The following is a 6,000-nucleotide window of genomic DNA, read 5'->3' on the forward strand; positions in this document are numbered from 1 at the left end:
CCACTTCCTCCCTATGCCGTCTCCATTGCCCCCAAATTTTGAGGGTAGCCGCCACCACCGGGCTCGTGGTATACCTCGTTGGAGGGAGCGGCAACGGCGCCATTACCAGCGCCTCCAGGCTCGTGTCCACACAGGACGCCATCTCCATCCTCTTCCATGCTGCCCCTGCCCCGTCCATTACCCACTTACGAGCCATCGCTGCATTGGCAGCCCAATAGTACCCACAGAGGTTAGGCAACACCAGCCCCCCCCCCCCCCCCCCCCACCACCCCCCCCCCCCCCCCTATCCCTGCCCCGCTCCAAAAACACCCTTCTCACCCTCGGAGTCCCTTGCACCCATACAAATCCCGTAATACTCCTATTGACCATCCTAAAAAAGGCCTTTGGGATAAGGATGGGGAGGCACTGGAACAAGAACAAAAACCTCGAGAGCACCGTCATCTTGATGGACTGCACCCTGCCTGCCAGCGATAGCGGCAACATGTCCCATCTTTTGAACTCCTCCTCCATTTGCTCCACCAGCCTAGCGAGGTTAAGTTTGTGAAGGACCCCCCCCCCCCCCTCGCCCAGCCCCTAGCCACCTGGACTCCTAGGTACCGAAAACTCCTCCCTGCCCTTTTCAGTGGGAGCCTACCAATCCCCTTCTCCTGATCCCCCGGGTGCACGACGAACAGCTCACTCTTACCCAGGTTGAGCTTGTACCCAGAAAGCCCCCTAATTCCCTCAGGATCGTCATCACCTCCAGCATTCCCCCCACTGGGTCCGCCACATATAGCAACAAATCATCTGCGTATAATGACACTCGGTGCTCCTCCCCACCCCGCACCAGACCCCTCCAATTCCTCGACTCCCTCAACGCCATGGCCAGGGGCTCAATTGCCAACGCAAAGAGCAAGGGGGAGTGAAACCAAATTTTGCCACGCAGTCGTGTGTGTACAGGGGGTAGAGTAGGGGGCTAAGTACGCAGCCTTGCGGTTCACCGGTATTGAGGACTATTGTGGAGGAGGTGTTGGTATTAATTCTTATTGATTGTGGTCTGTTGGTCAGAAAATCGAGGATCCAGTTGCTGAGTGGAGAGCCAAGTCCTAGGTTTTGGAGCTTTGATATGAGTTTGGCTGGGATTATGGTGTTGAAAGTGAATGCCCTGTTGCAAACTTTGTGGATGACACAAAAACAGATGCGAAGTCTGCAGATGGATATAGACAGATTTGGTGATTGGGTAAAAACTTGGCAGATGGAATATAATATAGGAGTTGAATATCATTTAAATGTCGAAAGCCTGCAGCACAGAGGTCCTGGTGCATAAATCACAAAAAAATAACATGCAGTTTCAGCAGGTAATTGGGAAGATTGGTCTTTATGTCAAAGGGAATGGAGTAGAAAAATAGGGAAGACATGCTGAAATTTTACAGCCACTAGTTAGACCACACCTGGAATACTGTGAATAATCTTGGTCCCCTTTCCTCAGGGAATATATGTGGACATTTGAAGCTGTCCAGAGAAGGTTCACTCGGTTGATCCTGGGTATGGAGGGATTTTCATATTAGAAGAGGTTGAGTTGTTTGGGCCTGTACTCATTGGAGTTGAGACGAATGAGAGGTAACCTTATTGAGACATAAGGATTCTCAGGGGACTTGACAGGGAAGATGCTGAGAGGATGTTTCCTCTTGTGGGAGAGTCTAGGACCAGAGGGCAGAATGTCAGAGTAAGGGATCTCCCATTTAAGATAGAGATGAGGAGACATTTCTTCTCTCAGACGGGAGTGAATCTGTGGAATTCTTCAGCTGCGCAATCATGCTGTTTAGCACACTGGGCTAAATCGCTGGCTTTGATCGCAGAAAGCCATGCCAGCAGCATGGCTCGATTCCCGTAACAGCCTCCCCGAACAGGCGCCGGAATGTGGCGACCAGGGGCTTTTCACAGTAACTTCATTGAAGCCTACTCCTGACAACAAGCGATTTTCATTTTTCATTTCATATCCTCTCTCTGGAGTTTACCATAAAACGGCAGAGGTGAAATGTCTTAACCCGGATGGGCCGCTTGGTGGCGCAGTGGGTCTTTCACTGAGGGGCCGTGAGTTCAGACACATCCCAGAGGGACTGGTGAGAAATATCTGTCTGGGAAAGGGGAGAGAACTGTATAATCGGGGAAAAGGAGCGCTTCCGATGGACTTGAGAGAAAGAAGTTCAGCAAAGTATTTTATTAACTTTTTATTCAATATTTATTAACATTTCAGAGACGATATTGCACAAAAGTTTATTTTGAAGTTAACAAAAACGATTGAGGGTCACAGTGAGAACAGAACACATGCCCTCTGAGCTGCCAAATGTATGTACAACTGCTACAGACACAAGAGAGAACAGGAGCTCAACATAAAGGGAAGGCAACTGTTGTAAATAAGTTACGAGATAAGTTACTTATTTAGACATGACATTGAGAGAAATTATTAGCTACAATTACAATACAGCCAAAATTATCTCGGACATTTTAAACTGAAAAGCAGAAATACTGTCCATGATTGTCTCAGTTACAGATGCAGAATAATAAACTGAGAGAATTTTACTGTGAGAGTCACCAAGAGGAGATATTGTATTTCTGTCACACACAGATCATAATAAACAGCTGAGGAAGATCTACGGCGTCCGAACGTCAACCCATCACTTGATCTGTAAAAGAGAGAGAAAATGATGAAGCAGATGTTTATGATCTGGGACATTGATGTTAGAGTTTTTAATCAATCAAACATTTAGAGATGTTTTAAACGGCTTCTGTCAGTTTGAAGTGTGAGTGGATTGAATCTTCTCACCTTCACCAGAGTGACTGCAGCGCTGTAGGAAATGCTCAGGAAGAACAGGGTGATGAATGTAGAAGCGGTTGTCCAGATGTTCCCGTTATCATCCTCATTTTCTTCAGTCCAGGTGTGGTCTGTGGTATCTACGAGGATAGAGCCGGATAAATATAATCAGATTGTTTATTAATCTAGGATATATTTTTAATATTCTTGTTTAAATTTCTCCCGCTGCTAATTCATTCTTTTATATATTTATTATTGCATATCTACTGGTGAGTTCATGACACTCAGAAATCGGTCTCTGTCACCTATTTCTTCCAATTAAGGGGCAAGTTAGCGTGGCCAGTCCACCTACTCTGCACATCTTTGGGTTGTCGGCGTGAGACCCACGGGTCACGGGGAAACTCCACTGGGACAGAGACCCAGGAGCGGGATCAACCCCAGGTCCATGGTGGCGTGAGGCAGCAGTGCTAACCACTATGCCACCGTGCCGCCATTGCCTGACGTTTGTGTTTGTTCTTCATATTTTGTGTCTGTGTGGATGCGAAATTCGTGTTTCTTTACTCTTCTTTTGTGTCCCGATGTCTTTATAAGTGTCATTGTGTGTTCATGTGTCAACGAGTATTGATCTGTGTATCTGTGTCAGCGCCTGTATGTGGACTTTGTTTATCTTCTGTCAATGAGTATATATGAGTGTTTTATTGCGTGTGTGTGTGTGTTGAAGTCTATGTGTATATATTAATGCCTGTGTTAGTATAAGTTTATACTTCCCCGCCCAGTAATAAAAGTGTAAATGTGTCTTTATCCGTTCAACATGCATGTCTTTGTCTTAATGTTTGTGTCTGGATAACTGCGTTTGTGTGTGTGTGTGTTTGTTGATGCCTGTATTTCATCACAGAATCATCTTCGTATAATCCCTACTGTGCCGAACGAGGCTATTCGGCCCATTGAGTCTGCACCGACCCTCGGAAAGAGCACCCTACCTGGACCCCTGGACCCCTGCCCTGTCCCCAGAACCTCGGAACCCCACCTAACGTTGTGGGCACTAAGGGGTAATATAGCCTGGCCAATCCACCGAACCTGCACATCTTTGGACTGTGGGAGGAAACCGGAGCCCCCGGAGGAAACAGGAACAGACACTGGAGAACGTGGGAACTCCACACAGACAATCACCCAAGGCTGGAATTGAACCCGGGTTTATGGCGCTGTGAGGCAGCAGAGCTATTTATGCGTTGGTGGTTGTTTATAACTATTGATGTTTATTGATGCCTCGATGTGCACTAATGTGTGTTTGTGTTAGCATGTGTATGGGTATGCTAATATGTGCCTACGTATGCCCATAAGTGTGTCAGTGTGGATCATTGTCTCTGAATGGAAATATTTCTGTCATCGTGAAATTCTGCTAATGTACATGTTATTGGTTACATTTGTGTTTCATATTTTTCCGTCGGTTTGCTTTCGTATGTTTGTGTGTGTGTGGTCATGTGGTTGTATGTGTCTGTTTGTGTACATTTGTGTCCCACTTGTGTGTGTGGATTTGTGTGTGTTTGTGTAGATGTGCCCGTATGTATGTGTGTGTGTACAAACGTGTGTTTTTTTGTGTTTATGTGCATATTTGTGAATTTTTGCGCACGTTTGCGTGTGATTTTGTGCCAAAATATGTGTGGTTCGTTGTGCCTGGGTGTATGTTTATGCATGTGTTTCTCTGTGTGTGTCTGTGTCTGTGTCTACGTGTGAGCGCGTGTCCGTTTGTGGGTCTGTGTGCGTGTGTGTGTGTAGTGTTTGTGTCTGTTTATCTGTCTGTGTATTTGTATCAGCTGCCTGTCGCTTTGCCAGTTGTGGGTATTATTGGTCCCGATGTAGAATATGTTGAACTTTCTGCTTATAAATGTATTTTGTGTGAGTTGCAAGCTGACATCAGGTGACCGAATGCAAAAATACAAGGAGGTGCCTCAGGAGAGAACAGTGAAAACCCAGCGAGAATTCAATCACCATCTGGATTTGGATTCTGGGGAATCGGTCTAAGCAGACGGATAAGACGAACAAGGGTGCTAAAAATATACATCTTTATCATGATGATCTTTTAAACCCTTCAGCCAGTAAGCTACATGTCGTCTTGTAATGTCAGTAACTGATTTCTTAGTCTAGAGAACCGTTTACTTCCAAACTCGCTGCTTGGAGACCGGGAAGATATTGAGTTAATAATCTCCCTCTCTCTGGTCAGCTCAGCAAATTCCCTTTGGGTTCTCCCAGCTGGAGATGGAGATACAGAGAGTTCACTCGTCACCTTCCTCCTCTTTTGGTCGGGATAGTGGACGTAAAATGGGTTATTATTGCCCCTTTGCTCTCTTTGTTGGGGAAGTGTGGGTACAGTGGATTAAATAATGCCTCTCCCCCTCTCATTGTTGGAAGCAGGTGTACAGTGGATTAACTCAGGCCCCTCCCCCTCTCTCTATTGGGGAAGTAGGGCTACAGTGGATTAACTAATGCCCCTCCCCCTCCCTCTGTTGGGGAAGTGGGGGAACAGTGGATTAACTAATGCCCCTCCCCCTCACTCTGTTGGGGAAATTGGGGGCACAGTGGATTAACTAATGCCCCTCCCCCTCCCTCTGTTGGGGAAGTGGGGTAACAGTGGATTAACTAATGCCCCTCCCCCTCCCTCTGTTGGGGAAGTGGGGGAACAGTGGATTAACTAATGCCCCTCCCCCTCACTCTGTTGGGGAAGTTGGGGGTACAGTGGAATAACTAATACCCCTCCCCCTCTCTCTGTTGGGAAAGTGCGGGTACAGTGGATTAACAATTTCACTTCCCCCTCTCTTTGACTGGCGATTGTTGGTCCATGTTTCTGTGTGACCCTCAATTCAGTTCCCAGTGGGTCTGATGCAGCAATTTAAAGCTGACATTAATTTTAAAGGGATGGACAATGGGAGAAGCAGGAACACCGAGATCTAAATGTGATGGTTTGTTTGTCTGAAATGGGGAATTGTCCGATTTCTCCTCAGCGGGAGGAAAGTCAATGAAGATATTTTGCTGAATCCTGGAATGAATGAGTTTTACTCTGTCTCTAACCCAGGGTGTATCTGAGCTGGGAGCACTGGTTGTATCAGACTTGGGGCTGAGACCTGTAGAAATCCGGGTCTCATTGAACAGATCTAATATCAGCAAAGTGGAAGCGCCATTAATTAAGCGGCCGTGCATTTAAATCACAA

Source organism: Scyliorhinus canicula, unplaced genomic scaffold (genome assembly GCF_902713615.1).
Source record: "Scyliorhinus canicula unplaced genomic scaffold, sScyCan1.1, whole genome shotgun sequence".
Taxonomy (NCBI): Eukaryota; Metazoa; Chordata; class Chondrichthyes; order Carcharhiniformes; family Scyliorhinidae; genus Scyliorhinus; species Scyliorhinus canicula.